The 16,387-nt window shown below is 42.5% G+C and overlaps 1 long non-coding RNA gene across 1 annotated transcript; it reads right to left on the bottom strand.

The window, feature by feature from the left end:
• Positions 1–2,119: 2,119 nt before the first annotated feature.
• Positions 2,120–16,334, bottom strand: LOC117287216. The gene is made up of 3 exons (XR_004518419.1): positions 15,784–16,334; positions 14,278–14,510; positions 2,120–2,283 (listed from the first exon to the last, which is right to left on the bottom strand). It is a non-coding gene; the product is annotated as an uncharacterized LOC117287216 (long non-coding RNA).
• Positions 16,335–16,387: the final 53 nt, after the last annotated feature.

Here is a 16,387-nt window from a genome sequence, read left to right on the forward strand (position 1 = left end):
CTAAATTTATCCTCTTTTTTATAACGTAAACCAAATATGATAGGACAGGAGACCAAACAATAATAACACCACGAAGTGGTGAACAAAATTTTGGGGCATGATAAAGTCACACAGAAGCCAACAACAACAAAAAAATGAAGCGGATGGGAAAAGACACTAAAGTTAGTGACTGTTTTCTACCTCTGACACCTGCCGGGCAAGGCCTCCTTAGCACCGGCCTTGGCCCCTGTGACTGCAGGCCGTCTGGACCCCCGTCGGTGACTGCTGGTTATATTGAGAGGCTGACCCAATGGGCTCTTCATTTCTCACACATTTAGTGGAATTTCTGTTGCATTACTAGGAGTTTGGGGACTTGAATACATTTCAAAAATCACTTAAGTGATCCTTACTTCCACACAGGCCAGGAGCTGCACTCTGTGTTATTTAAGTTAATAAGTTATCCAAGCTGTGTCCTCCACTCCAATATTTTCATGTCAGGTCTTGTTGCTAAATTTTTTTTTTCATGTCCCAAATCGGATAGAGGGATATTATCACAAATGTAGTGTCTTGAAGCAATACGGATTTGTTATCATCCAGCCCTGGGGGCGGGGGTCAGAAGTCCAAAATCAGTATTCCTTGGCTAAATCTAAGGTGTTAACAGGGCTGGTTCCTTCTGAGCTGTAAGAACCAGCTGAGCGGAAAATCTTAAAAAGACACATTTGCAGATCAGGAATTCTTAAATAAGTGTGCCATCAATTACATCTGTATCCTGCTGCTGCTATACAAAGTACCACGAATTCAATGGCTTAAGACACTCGGTGGCTTTTAATACCTCACAGCAGCGAAGGTCAGAAGTCCCAACACAAAGGTACTGGCCCGGCAGCACTCTTCCCGAAGGCTCCGGAAGAATCTGGTCCTCTTCCAACTTCCACATCATCACCTCGCTCCCTCCCTCAGTAGCCTCTGATTCCGTCGCATCCTCACCTCTCCTTCTGTGGCTCTGACTCTCTTGCCTCTTTCCTTCTCCTGATCAGGATCTCTGTGATGATACTGGGTCCATGTGGATAACCCGGGACCATCCTCCCCTGTTTTAAGATCCTTAATTTAACCGTATCTACAAAGTACCTTTTGCCATACAAAATTACACTTTGATAGATTCCTGGAATTAGGGCATGGACACCGGAAGCTGATAACACCAAAGGCTGCTGGTAGTAATGCTGAGGGCAGCTGCTGCAGAGGCTGGCCCAGGACACAGGCTTTCCTAGTGTTTTCTACAAATTACACAGGGAGCCCAGAAGGAGAGGGCTGACAGGTTTTATTTCCGTCTCACATGCGGCTGAAAGACCCATACTAGATGGAGACAAGGGGATGGGAAATGCAAAACCAATTTACTTCTAATACCAAGGCAGAGTCGGTGTACGTCAACCTCCACTAACTCATTCGTCTCTCTCTGACCCCCAAATCTCACTGACACTTAGCTCCAGGGCTTCTGATTTTACACCATTGCAAGAATAAACTCTTTTTAATCTTTAAAACATGCATTATAATTTTATTCTTGCAATTTAGAAAACAGATAACTTGCCTTTTTTTCTCTAGGTGTTCCGTTCTACAAGTTGTTACACACGCAAGGACTGATGTAGCCACTACCACAATCAGGATGCAGAACAATCATTTGGCATCCCCAAACCCTCCCTTGGGCTGCCATGTGATCGCCCCTTTTTCCACCCTGCACCCTTGTGACCCCATGCCCCCTCCCTGCGACTGTGGTCCAATATCTTCTAGAATATAGGCACAAAACCTTCTCTAAGTCAAACTTTAAAGACACGCCTCTTAGGCCAGGTTTCTGGCAGCCAAGCCAGGCACATAGGAGACTTAGAGAGGGAAGGCTACCAGTAAGGGAGAAAGCAAGACAGAGCAGGAAGGAGATGCTGGGTAAGGCTGTGCCATGGGCCAGACTCACTTTGTGGCTGATGCCCTAGAAGTGCAGGTCACAAATTGGCCAGTCGTCCCTGCCCTCTAGAGAACCACATACTTCACGTCATGAGGCTGGGGACCGACACAGAAGGGACCGTTCTGCAGGGCAAGATGCAGCTGGAACATGGTAGAGGCATCAACCTCATCTCTCGAGCTTGTATCACGGTTTGTCAGGACTCACATTGCTCAGGAGAGAAGAAGTGAGTGGGCTCTTCTCTGGGCTCTCTTGTGAACTCTCCGGTTCTCTTGTTGACAACTCTGCAATGTGCATTCATTCGTCTGTCTGATCATCATTAGTCCGTCCTTTAGCCAAAAACTTGTCTTTTCACACTGGAAAGCAGAGGAACACATAGTAAGTGGACTAGAAGACCGAGGAAAGCAGAATCTTAATTGGCAGTGAGAAAAGCCAAAAAAAAAGTCCATGTGTCCTTCGGCACCTGAGAAGCACATAGGAATTCACAGCCCCAGCTACCTCTGCAAGTGAAAGGCAAGAAAATGAAGCAAGAGACAGAGGACACATTTGAAAATCTAAGAAAGAATAAGTCCCCGCTCTCCTTCTCTCTGCTACCTGGTGGGTGGACTCTTCTTGACCTGGTTGGTGACTGCACTTCCTTCTTTGAAGGGATAAAAAAGAGAGTTCTGAACAAGGAGTGTTCAGTGTGGAGTCCCAGCAGGAGGGACCAGGAAGCTTTAATAGTTATGGCTGAGCCCCCAACCTGCATCCCCCACTGTGGTCCAAGAGAACCACCAGGAAGGAAGGTAAGGGTGCAAATATTCCCTGGAAAACTTGCCTAAAGAAAAAAAAAAACTAAATATACCAGTGTTTGGGGACAGAGGGGATACAGCCAAGCCAGGTCACCCTTCACTGATGCCTAAGGCCTACAAACAGCCCACACTCACCCCAGTTCCCAGAGCTGTCAAGCTGCTCTTTATTACACCTTTCTAAAAGGGGATTTAACAACCAAGGTGCACAAGACCTTTGAGGAAATTGGTTGTAGTCAGGGTTTGCAAAGGAATTTAATACATGATTAATGCAGGTCACATAATTTACAGGATTATTTTATAATAGGATTGACAGGAGTTCCTGAAAAAGAAGGAGAAAGTACAAATGACATTTTTTAAAAAAAAACTGTTCCCAGAATTAATGACAGAAAACTTCCCAAACAGAGGAAAAGAACTTGACATACAGATAAGTGAGGCATATAGGACTCCAACTAGCCATGATCAAAAAAAAAAAATTTACACCTAGACATATAATAGTTAAGATCCCGGAGACCCAACAGAAGAACAAAATACTACAAGAAGTTAGAGAAAATAAACAAATCAAATGCAAAGGAAAGCCCATCACAGTCACAGCAGACTTTTCAATACAAACCTTCAAGTTAAGGGAAGCCTGGTATTGCAAACCCTAAAAGAAAACAACCTCCAACCAAGACTGATGTATCCTGCAAAACTGTCTTTTAAAACTGATGGGGAAATAAGATACTTCCATGACAAAGAACATCTGAGAAACTGTGTGAATACCAAACCAGCACTCCAAACAATTTTTTTTAAATATCCTAGAAAAAGACAATGAAGGTCACAACACCATGAGGCACAACAGAAAATATCTAAAAGGCAAGAAATTAAAGGGAGAGGGAGAGAAATAAAAAAGAGCCAACAACAGGAAAATAACATGACAATGATAAGTCAATACATGTCAGTTATAGCCATCAATGTTAATGGCCTCAATTCACCAATCAAAAGAAACAGACTGGCAGAATGGATTAAGAAGCAAAATCCAACAATGTGCTGTATACAAGAAACACACCTAGTTCAAAAAGAAACTCATAGACTGAAAGTAAAAGGATGGAAAACAGTTCTCCATGCAACAGGAACCTGGAAAAAGCAGGGGTAGCTATCTTGTTTGCAGACAAAGTAAATTTCAAGCCAAAACTAATTAAGAGAGGCAAAGAACAATCCAAGAGGAAGAGATGACAGTCCTAAATATATGTGCACCAAATATTAATGCTCCCAACTATACAAAACAAATATTAAGGGACATGAAAAATCAAATAAGCAGTAACACAATTGTAGTATTAATTGACCTAAATACCCCACTGTCACAAATAGACAGATCATCTAGACAAGAAATTAACAATGAAATACTAGAACTCAACCAAGCTTTTAAACAAATGGACTTAACAGACAACTGCAGAGTGTTCCACCCTACAAAATCAGAATGTACATTCTTTTCGGCTGCTATGGGTCATTCTCCAAAATAGACAACATATTTGCTCATAGAACATGTTTAAGTAAATGCAAAGGAATTTAAATTATCCCATGTATATTATCAGACCATAATGCAATTAAACCGAAGATCAATAGTATAAGAAAATACAAGAACTTCACAAACACATGGAAATTGAATAACACTCTCCTGAACAACCAGTGAGTCAAATTAAAGAAAAATTAGACAATTTTTACAATTTAATGATAATGCCAGTACAACATACAGGAATTTATGGGATACAATGAAAGCAGCTCTACAGAGGAAATTCATAGCAGTGAATGCCCACACTAGGAAAACAGAGAGAGCTCAAATAAATAACTTAACACTGAATCTTAAGCTTCTAGAAAAAGTAGAACAAGAGAAACGCAATGCTTACACAAGGGAGAAAATTATAAAGATCAGAGCAGAAATCATTGCAATGGAGAATAAGAGAATGATACCAAAAAATCAATGAATCGAGGAGTTGGTTTTAGAAATACATAAAATCAATAAACCCTTAGCCAACCTTGTCAAAAAAAGGAAATTAAATGATCAAATCCATGCAATTAGGAACAAAAAAGGTAAAGTCACAACAGATCCAGCAGAAATCCAGAGAATCATCAATACCTACTTTAAGAACCAGTACTCCAATAGAATGGAGAGCACAGAAGAAATGGACAGATTTCTAGATATATATGAATTACCAAGGTTGAACTATGAAGATAAAAAAAATATTCTAATCACCCCAATTACAGTGAAATTAAAAATGTAATTAAAAATTTACCAATGAAGAAAGCCCTGGTCCTGATGGCTTCACTGATGAATTCTATAAAACATTTAGAGAAGAACTAATGCCACTACTCTTTAAACTTTCCTGTGAAATTGAAAGAAAACTAATACTTCCAAATTCATTCCTGGAAGCAAATGTTACTTTGATTCCAAAACCAGGGAAATATCCAACCAAAAAAGAGAACAGACCAATCTCCCTAATGAACATAGATGCAAAAATCCTCAATAAGATACTGGCAACAGACTACAGAGGGTCATCAATAAGATTATGCACTCTGACCAAGTCAGATTTATTCCAGGGATGCAAGGATGGTTCAACATATGTAAATCAATATATGTAATACACTATATTAACAAGGTCAAGGATAAAAACCATATGATCATCTCAATAGGTTCTGAAAAAGCATGTGACAAAATTCAACACCCATTCATAAAAGCCCTGCAGAAAATTGGAATAGATGGTCTTTATCTCAATTTGATAAAGGCTATCTATGAAAACCCAATAGCCAACATCATACTAAATGGTCAAAAACTGAAAACCTTCACACTAAAATCAGGAACAAGATGAGGGTGTCCACTGTCACCACTTCTGTTCAATATGGTTCTGGAAACATTAGCCACAGCAATTAGGCAAAGAGAAAGAAATGAAGGCAATAAAGATAGGAAAGGAAGAAGTTAAACTGTCATTATTTGCTGAAGGTACAATACTCTACATAGAAGACCCAAGAAAATTGTCAAAAGACTTCTAGGCTTAATTGACAGATTTAGTAGAGTAGCTGGATACGAGGTAAACACTCTAAAATTAATAGCCTTCTTGTACACAAATAACAGACTCATTGTGAGTGAAATTAGGGGAATAATCCCTTTCACAATAGCATCCAAAAAAATGAAATACCTAGGAAGCAGTCTAACAAAGGAAACAAAAGACCTCTACATTGAGAACTACAACACTCTGAAAAACTAGATCAAAGAGTACATAAGAAAATGGAAAGACATCCCTTGTTCCTGGGTAGGAAGAAACAATATAGTGAAAATGGCCATACTTCCAAAACTGCTATGCAGATCCAATGCAATCCCTATTGAAATTCCAGCAGTATATTTCACAGAACTAGAGAAAACAATCCAAAATTCATTTGGAATCAGAAGAGACCTAGAATAGCAAAAGCAATTCTAGGCAACAGTGACATGGCAGAGGGTATCACAGTCCTCAACTTGAAACGATAGACAAAGCTACTGTGATAAAAACAGCATGGTACTAGCAAAGAAACAGACCCAAATATCAGTGGAATAGATTAGAAGATGCAGAAACAACTCCAGACATACTCAGCTACCTCATCTTTGACAAAGGATCCTACCATCTTCAGTAGAGGAAAGATAGACTCTTTAATAATTGTTGTTGGAAAAACTGGATTTCAACCTGCCAAAGATTAAAACCAGATCCCTATCTTTCACCATGCACTAAATTAAAGGGAAATTAAAAAGTCAATTAAATATCCCAGAACCGGGAGATGCTAGTACACCATGCAACCGGTAGAAATAATTGCAACCAATACATAGCATCATTAAATTTCAGATTACTGAAGGACAAAGAAGAGCAGCTCAGGGCCGGAGATTTAGCTCAGTGGTTCTGCTGCCTGCCTCTCAAGCGCAAGGACCCAAGTTCAATCCCCAGTACAAAAAAAGAAGAGTAGCTCAAAACTGGCCAAGAGGAAACAATGAACAGCTCCCATCTAAAGCTACAATGATTAAAATCAGCATCAGGCTAATAACAACACGAGAGAGTCAGGAACCATGGAGCGATGCCTTCGAATTTTGAGGGACAATTTACATCCCCATTACCTGCGGGTTCACTATTTGCAAATCTGCCCATTCACTAGACTGCATCTGCAACCCCAAAATCAATACTCCTGGTTCCTTCATGGGCACATGCAGAGAAGCGAATAATCTGAGTCGCCCCATGTGCACGACCCCCGCTGAGGCCAAGGAAGGCTGCGCTCGGCCTTTGTGGTTGGCTTGTTCTACAAATAGGCGCCCTCGTTTCAGTCCCTTTGTGTCACGCTTTCTGGTGCTTTTCATTGGGGAGGTCACTCTTTAAATGACCCCCAAGCTTAGTGCCAAAGTGGCTTCTGATGTTCCTAAGTACAGGAAGGCTGTGATCAGCCAGATGGAGAACACCGGCTCGTTGGATATGCCTTGTTCAGTGTAGATTATATACGTTTACAGTGTGCACTGCACAAGACATCCTTAGATGGAAACACATCAAACCAGGTCCTGGGTTGCCTGGCTGGTGAACATGTTGGGGCCGGAGTTCGCAGGCACCTAAACCTGAGAATCCCTCAAAAGCCACTGCAGTCTGATAATGCAGTGTTCATAAAGGCTTTATAGAACAGAAGAGCCCACTGTGGTTCTAATGTGAATTGTTTTTATTTTTTTAATTTATTATACGTCAATTTACGTAATGACTTTTCATTTTCAATACACAGTCCTATGAACTTTAGCCCATGTACAGATTTCTGTGACCACCAATCAGGATACAGAACACTTCCAGGACTCTCAAACCCCCTTCACCTTGAGCCCCAGTAACCACAGATCTGTTCCCTGTTGCTATCGTTTTGCCTTTCAGAGGGCTTCACATACAGAGAATCAAACCATATGCAACCACTGAAGACTGGTTTTTTACCAGCGTGATGTCTTTGAGAGTCATTCAACTTCTTCCACGTATCAATATCCACTTCTCTTTAATGTCTTGTGATAGTGCATCCAGCCTAGAATTTGAAATGTAAATCATCGATGAAGTATTAAAATGTGTAAGTTAAAATCTACCTCACTTGTATTTGTCACAAGAATCTACTAATCAAAAACACAAAACAAAATAGAATGGGGCTGGGGATATAGCTCAGTGGCAGAGCTCTTGCCTCACATGGGAAAGCCTTGGATTCCATCCCCAACCTCCCAAAAGAAGTAGGAAGGAGGAAATAAGCCACCTTGACAAAGACCCAAGATCTCTAAAATCAAGGACTCTCACATGCAGAAGACGCACAAGCAATCCCAGGATAAAGGGAAGACAGAATCCCAAGACGATCATTGCTCAGCAGCCCCAATTCAGACTGGAGTATCTTCTTTAAAGATACAAAATCAATAAAGGTCTTTATGTGCTTGAATAAAATGAGAGAAGGCACAACCGGTGGTTAATGATTCTGATGGAATTAATACATAGACAAGGAAGCAAACCAACAAAAGGACGTGTTTTTTTAACTCTAATGAAAACAAAAAGGTGTTCGGAAAAGGAAAAGTAAACTATATTATGTCTCAGCTGTGACTAGTATTTACCTACTGTAAACATTCAACATTTGTCTAAACATAATCATCCTCTAACTTCTTTGGGGCCTGAGAAATAGAGGTAAAAAGACCGCTCTTTCTTTCTTTCTTTCTTTCTTTCTTTTTGGCTGGGGATCAAACTTGGGACCTTGCTCTTTCTTTCTTTTTGGCTGGGGATCAAACTTGGGACCTTGCGCTTGCAAAGCAGGCGGTGGAACCACTGAACTAAATGCCCGGCCCAAGACTGCTCTTTTTTATAACAATTCTTGCTGAGTATTTAATTTTTTAAACTATACATCCTCATAATGTTGATAAAAATTACAACTAAAAATTTTACCAGAGTTCAATCCCATATATGGGGGCGGAGCAATAAAAAAAGGGAGAAAGAGCCGTTCTTAATAATATCATCATCATGCCTGGAGCCGTCTCTGACACATGTCGTTAAGTTTCCTTTTTTATATAAAGCCAATTCAAATTCGGAAAACTCATTAGCAACCTAAAGAATCTTAACAAATACGTGCCAAAAAGCAGTGTCAGGCTTCATTATGAACAGCACTGATGGGCTGTGGCCAGAAGGTGTTCCCACAGCTGGACACTCACTTCAACAGCGGGACTGCTGCTAAGTGTAGCGGTCAGGGATCGGAGGAGCTGCCTGGGATCACGGACTGATTTGTCAACTTGACTTGGGTAAAAGCTGCCCAGAAGATTGGTAAATTGTGGGTGTGTCGGTGGATGATTGACATTGTCAGCAACAAATTGAGGGGGAAGACTTGCGCTGGACGTGCGTGGCACCAACCAATAAGCCTGCAGCTTGGAGAGAATGAAAAGGAGAGGAGAAGGAAATATTCTTTTGCAGAAGAACTTCTGACTTCACCATTGCCTTTGGATGTTATTCTTAGTTCCTTTGGCCTTCCAGTAGCCAACAGATCAACCACTGCAATATACTGTATGTAATAAGTCCTAGAAAACAGCCATATCTAGGAACAATGTTTAGGGAAGAGATCCTAACTCAACTGAGGATATCATGAAAGAGGCCTCACATAAAGGATTCCTGAGCTCGTGTCCTTCCAAAAGACTCACACCAGTGACTGCAGTGAGCTCCCAGGCCTTCGACCTTGAACGCTACCCAGGTCCTTTCTCCAGTACTTAGGTGGCCATTTTGGATTCTTGGGGCCCTGATCCGGCAGACAGCCGCTGGGACTCTTCCACTTCTGAGCTTGTGAGCCTACCTAATAAATCCCTGCTTAATCCTACATATTTTACACTGATTCTGTTCCGCTAGAGAACCCTAATACACTGCTGGGAACTTTGTACTTCAGCTGCCCAAAGATCAAGATGCCTACGCCAACTCCAGGTAGTGCCCCCATTTTTGTCTTTGCATAATATAGTTTTGCCTGCACTCTTTCATCTGTACCTTTTGAATGGAATCAAGCTAGATGCAGGGAACTGATCTAACCATCCCTGTAATGTTCTCACCAGTGAATGTTTCATCATTATTGTGAAATATATGATACTCCATCTATAAGTTTGATTGGACTTGCAAGCCATTTGCATTATCACAAAAATAATACATTTATAAGTGAAAGAAAAAGAAATGCTTACTCATGGAGCTTTTAAATGAACTGTTAGTCCTGGATACTTCTGGAACGTTATTTAAAAATATTTTTACATTTTTATATAGCCTCCTTTTGCTAATGTGCTTTGCATTGGTTGTGTTTATCAAATATGTGACAAGATCATCCATCAAAAGACTTAAACAGGAAGTGTGTACAGTCACTGTAAGCATAACATCTGACACAGGAAAATTGTGTCCATGTAAACAAGATCAAGTTTCTCATGTAAAAGTCCAAAAAAAAAAAAGCTTCATGTAAAAGGCATCTCTAAAAGCATGTTCCTTATGTATTTCTAGAAAAGGAAATGAGATTTTTTTTTTTCTGTATAGTCTGAGGCTGGGCACAGAAAAAAAGCTAGTCCTGACCAGTGTAGCCAGTCCAAGGGCTCTAGTAAGCCCAGGCCTGTACACCTACAGGAAGAACTGAGGGCATATGTATCTGAACACATCCCTGAGAAAAGCTTTCTTGTAGCCAACAAATCAACAACTACAATATCCTGTAGCAAGCCCTAGAAAACAGACATGTCTAGATTCAGTGTTCAGGGAAGAGATACTAAATCAACTTAGAACATCCTGAAAGAGTTCTCATATAATAGGCTCTGGAGCTCAAATGGAAAAAAATAGAAGTGATCTTGGGAGACCAGATGAGAAACAAAACTTCACCGCAGGAGGCAGGGGAGGACAGAATATACATGAATGTACAGAAGCTAGAAGAAGCTTCAAAAAATCCAATATAGTAGGAAGCACGGCTACATGAGTCACGTGATTACCACCTATGACCACTGGGGAGGCTACGGCAAACATTACGTGGAAGGAGGGATCCATTCACAAAAGGAAGGTCAGTGGGGGGAGGGGCGGACCACTAAATGTAGAAGAACCTTGAACCTGACACCTGGTAGTGCCCGTAATCCCAGCACTCAATGGCTGAGGCAGGAGGATTGCAAGTTCAAGACCAGCCTGGGATATACAGCAAGTCGTCGTCTCATGAAGAAGGGGGGATGATGGGGAGGAAAGGAGGGGGAGAGAAAGACAAGAAAGAAGGAAAGAAGGAACCCTTTCCAAGACAAAGACAGCTACCTGCCTACTGAAATGTGTCCCCGTCCCACCCATAGAGTTGCAGCTGACCACATTTCCTAGCCCCGCTTCCTTGCACTCAGTTGCATCATGTGGCTGAATTCCACCAATCAGGCTGAAGTGGGAAATAAGCACAAGAATGGGGTGACCTTCTAAGGCCCTTGAAGGAGAATATCCCACTGATAGAAGCACCTGCCTCAGACAACTGCTGACAATGAGAAATGAGAACCTATGCCTTTGATCTTTTGTTACTTGGGTACTTTTGATTTTAGCAGCCAGTATGGACCTAAAATACTTCCCAGGATATTTTAATGAAAATGGAGATTATCAAAAAAATTGATAGAGGTGAATATGACTGAATGGCTTATGAATGTGGATGGATAAGGAGCATTTAAAAGTTATCAAGGCTTCAAGATTTGACCCCATAATTAGACTGTAGGAAATTAGTCTACAGATATAGTCTCATATACAGATAAAGATACAGGTATAAATATAAATATTAATTGCACCTGCATGTTTAGTAACAAAAACAAACTAAGCATCCAGTAATGGAAGTTGCTTAAGTAAATGTTAGTATATGTGTTTATATACAGTAGGAAGCTAAGCTTTTCCTATATCCATAAGGCAAATCTACATGCACTTACAAGCAATGTTTTCTAAGATACATTAGTATGCAAAAAAGTAGCATACAGTAGGGGAAAGGGAATAAGGGAAAAGAGAAAATACGACAAAATGAAAAAATGGAACTAAAGTGTTTGTAAATGGGGAGGGGAGGAGGGGGTGAAGGGAGGGCAGGGACAAGGGGAAAAAATGAGAACCAAGACCTGTCAAGTAAAGGTACAAGATCCCAATAATGAATGTAATTGTACTGTATACCAAAAATGTACCAATATACTCAATAAAAGAAAAAAAGTAGCATACAGAATGTTGCTTGCATTATGATGATTTGAAAAATGATAATAATAATAATATAATACATAGGTCTTATAAAGACCTATCTTATTATTCTTATAAAGAATATCCAATACACTATTAGCAGCAGAAGAGCAGCTGGAGGGCTGGAGAAATCTAAAGTGGGGCCTGCTATTTATTGTGCACCATTTCTACTGCATGGATATTTCCATGTTGGTGCATTAATTATAGAAAAAATCAGGCCTGTACATATTCACTCGTATGAGGTTACCTGAGGGAACTGTGAAATCACAGGTGTGTGTGCCGCCTGGGTCAGGAGCCAGGCAAGAGTCCAAGGCAGTTCTCATCAAAATAACTGGTTGTGTACCCACCACTTAATACTCAACAGGTTCAGTCTTGTCCCTATCCCGTGACAGACAGCTGAGCCCTTAAGTTTCCAGTCTTTCTTCCTTGACATTTACATTTATGAAAAGGATTGCAGGCAGTTGCTAGTGGCGATATGGAACCAGCTTTGGAATAGAAACTTCCCCTGGTTCCCTCCCAAGATTTTGCATGAGGATTCAGGGAAGTGAGGAGGAACCTGTTAGAGTCCCCCAAAGCGCGCCTCCCTGCAGTGCAGGCCTGGACCACACTTCCGAGATTCCACGCCAGTCCGTCCACCTAGGTGGCGCCCAAGCGCGTGTGACCACAAGCTCCCTGGGAGAAGCTGAGTGCTCTGAGGGTAGGGACCATGCAGCATGATTAGGATGCCAAGACTAAAATGACAAACTTCACACTCCTTCACCTCGCTCTGCCAGCCAGGGCTCAGCCAGGAAATAAAAAAGCAACTGCAAATTTCAGTCAGTATCACTCAGGGAGCTTGATATGTGATGATGGAAGAGGAGAAAGCCAAGTGGGATACTGAAGCCCCCAGAGATTCGTAATACCTGGAAGACACTGCCTTCCTTCTCCAGGGAAGGGAGAGAGGAGGGAAATCAAGAGAAAGCAGATGTTTTTGGAGACATGAACAGGGCAGAAGCTGCAGGCCCATCCTGCAGGATCTGGAGCTGGGGAAAAGATGCAGCCAGTGCCACCAAAACGGAATGCTCTGGACTCTCCCTTCCATCCACCGGGCAGGCCCATCAGAAAGCCGGGAGACCAGAAAACAGAGGCAAAGGTGGGCTCCTGGGGCATGGAGAGCTGGCAACAGACTCCAGACCAGCCCACTAGCCTTGGTTCAATTTATGGTTGAAAACTGAGGCCACGATTTCCCAAAATACTTTTTTGAGTGGAGAGGCTGGTGACACAAGTACTTTTGAGAAGGGAAAGTCCTGAATTAGAATTATTGTTATCCTTTGTCTAGGAAAATATGCAAGATTTAAGCTTACCATCTACCGTAAAATGTAAATGGAACCTATAATTTTCTGTATGACTATCATACCACGCTTTTGTCTGTATGTTTACTAAGAAGGAAAACATACTCCCTTGAAGTACTTAGTGGCTTACCTTCTTAGTTATCTTCCAAAGCAAACTTCATACCATTTATTCATTCATCCATCCAACCACCCATCTTCTACATACCAGGCAAGGTTATAGATGCTGATATACAGGAAGAAAATAAACAAAATCTCCTGCCTTGAGCATTTTAATTTTAGTGTACTGTGAGTGTTTACTCTAGAATACAACATTTGTTCCAATGTTTACCAACAGAAAAACAAATTTGTTCACTTGAAATTAGAAACTCTTTTGTTTATAACTCTTTTGTTACGCAGAATACTTTTGCCCACAAAACTATGGAAATCAACTCAGCCACTATATCCTCAATATTCTTGTTTTGTTCTATTTTGTTTGTTTTGTTGAGATAGAGTCTCTCTATGTAGCTCAGGCTGGTCTCAAACTTACAGAGATCCTCCTGCCTCAGCCTCCCAATCCTGGGATTATAGGCATGAGCCACCATGCCCAGCTTCCTCAGTATTCATGTAATGGCCAATAACGCCAGGAGAAAGAAAAAGCTGCATTCCCTCTGTATAGTGTTCTATGTAACTTAAGAAAGTATTCAGAAGTCTGTTGCCAGAAATTATTTAGGGAAGGAAAAAATAATTCTGAGATTGAGCAGTTTAGTTAGATACCAAGAAGGAATGTGGTGGTGGGGAGGCACTTTACATAAGCGGTAAGAAAGTCTCTGAGAAATGACACTGAGCATGACCCCAACCACCTGCCCGACGTAGCGACCCTGGGAAGGAAGAGCTGGACTTTAAACTGTGTATCTGGGCTGAACAACATGGGGAGAATAATGAAATTCACAGCGGGACTGGAGGATAACAGGCAACTCCTCTAGGGCCCGTCCCCACCCCATCTCCACGCAGCTACCCCCCAAGCTCTTCCCCACCTCACCACAGCCTCCAGCACATCCTGTTTTATGGTCCTCGGACGTCTTTTCATGATCTAAAGCTGCATTGCTCAGATGATTACAGTTGCAAGACAGCGATAATGCTGAGAAGAAAATCCAAGTCCAGTGACGTTGTCCTTATATGATCGTCACAGAGGGCGCTCACCAAAACGTAGGTGGCAGAGGTCAGGCATTGCACAGGACCAACTCAGCTCATGGCTTTGCAATAATCCCTTAGGAAGCAAGAGTACACTTTAAAACAACAGTAAAAGGGGTAGTAAATAATCGGTTAGCAGTCATTCGTTGTCATTATCCAGTATTATGCACTGCGTTAACTGTACATGCTACACTCTCGTACACACGACTGGCAAGGCAGCAGGTTTGTTACACGACCTTTGGGGTCAGCAGCTGACAGGACTCGCTCGGTTCCCTCATTAACGTTTGGTCCACGGCCGTTTATGTGGTCTGTTACACCCCAGAACAGCACCAGGCAGACGTTAAGGGCTGCCCCCTTGTCTCTAGAGGAAAGCCAGCCCTGTATTTGGGTGCCTGGCACCCTGCAAATATTTATACATACGCAACTGCTGGAGCAATAAACAAACTCCTAAAGAAAGCAGCAGGGGAAGTTCTGTTAGTGATCAGCCATACATGGGACACAGCATATGGGGGCCCGTTATACAGGAGGCAAGAGAATTCACCACGATCAGAATGAGAAGACTTTGTTCCAAACAGAGCATCCTGTCAAGAGGGACCACGTGTGGATTTCTGAGAGGAATCCCAGCATCAGGGTGAGAGAACGGGTTTTCATTTTCATGGTTCTAGGAAGGTTTGCACTGAATGACATCCCTAGCTCTTTCTAAAAAAAATTTTTTTTAGATGTTGAGAGAGGATCTCACTTACTAGGTAGTTTGTGCAGACTGCCTCAGCCTCCCAGAAATGCTGGGATCACACGTGTGTGTCTTCACACGCAGCTGAGATTGGAGCTGTTTTGTTTTTTGTTTCATAAGGGATGGAGATGTGAGAGAGGGTGTGAAGTAATTGCAGATATCTCAGAAGTGCATTTTCTGGGGTATCTTCTTCTGGCTAATCTTCCAGGAGCACCTGCTTCGTATGCAAAGTTGCACATCAAAGCTGCAAACTGACAAGGCTATTTATATTCTTCTGCCTGGGAAGGCCCCTTCTCACTGGGTGAAAGCTATTTTTATCCCATGCTGGTTTTCGTTTTGGTCAGGGTCCCTGTGCTATGCCTACTTAGAACACCGAGGGCAGGCTTGGTCTACACAGAATTTTGCTGTGGTGAGTTTTAACCCTTTTGTTGCCGATGAATAATCACTACAATCTTTGCTGAGAACCGGCCTTGTGTCCAGCTCCGGGCCAAGTCAGTGGGAAGTCCGTGAAGGAAAGAGAGGTTTGTTTTTTTTTATTTGTTTGTTTGTTAATCCTCGGTTTCACGGGAGCTTATTGAAGGGAAAGGAAAGGAGGAAACAAAATACAAGAAAATTATACCTGTCTAGAGAGACAGCTATCCACACACATAGTACAGGTACTGGTGTTGTGTTGGAATTAGCAAATTCTAGGAAAAATAAAGCAGACAGGAGGGAGACTGAGGGTGGAGGGGCTGCAGTATTACCACGGGCCAGCCAGGGTCGGCCTCCCTAGGATTGTGAATCTGAATCAAGAGAAAAACGGGTGAGGGCGGTGGCAAGTGGACGCTGGCAGAGGGAAAAGCCAAAGGTCCCGAGGCTGGAGCGAGGGTTCAAAGATGGGCAGGGAGCCCCTGAGCTTGGAGGGGAAAGGAGCGAACAGAAACAGCTGAGGCTGGACGAGCAGGGCAGAGCGGACAGCGCAGTGTGCACCCCGAGGCACGTCAGGGACCCATCCGGGAACTCAGAAATGCTCGCTCTCAGGCCCCTCTCCGACCTCCCGAATCAAACGCCGGGGTGGGCCCGCAGTCTGCGTACTAAGAAGCCTCAACCTGGCGACTGTGGCGCGCGAGGAAGTTGGGGGCCCCCTGGGGCAGGGACCCCGCGGCGTCAGGATCGGTCGTTACTCTCGGCACGCCCAGGACCACGGCCGGCTATTGCCCGGGCTGGGAGGGCAGGGACCCGCA

The sequence above is a fragment of the Fukomys damarensis genome, unplaced genomic scaffold (genome assembly GCF_012274545.1).
Source record: "Fukomys damarensis isolate Sample0158 unplaced genomic scaffold, DMR_v1.0_HiC HiC_scaffold_22, whole genome shotgun sequence".
Classification (NCBI taxonomy): domain Eukaryota; kingdom Metazoa; phylum Chordata; class Mammalia; order Rodentia; family Bathyergidae; genus Fukomys; species Fukomys damarensis.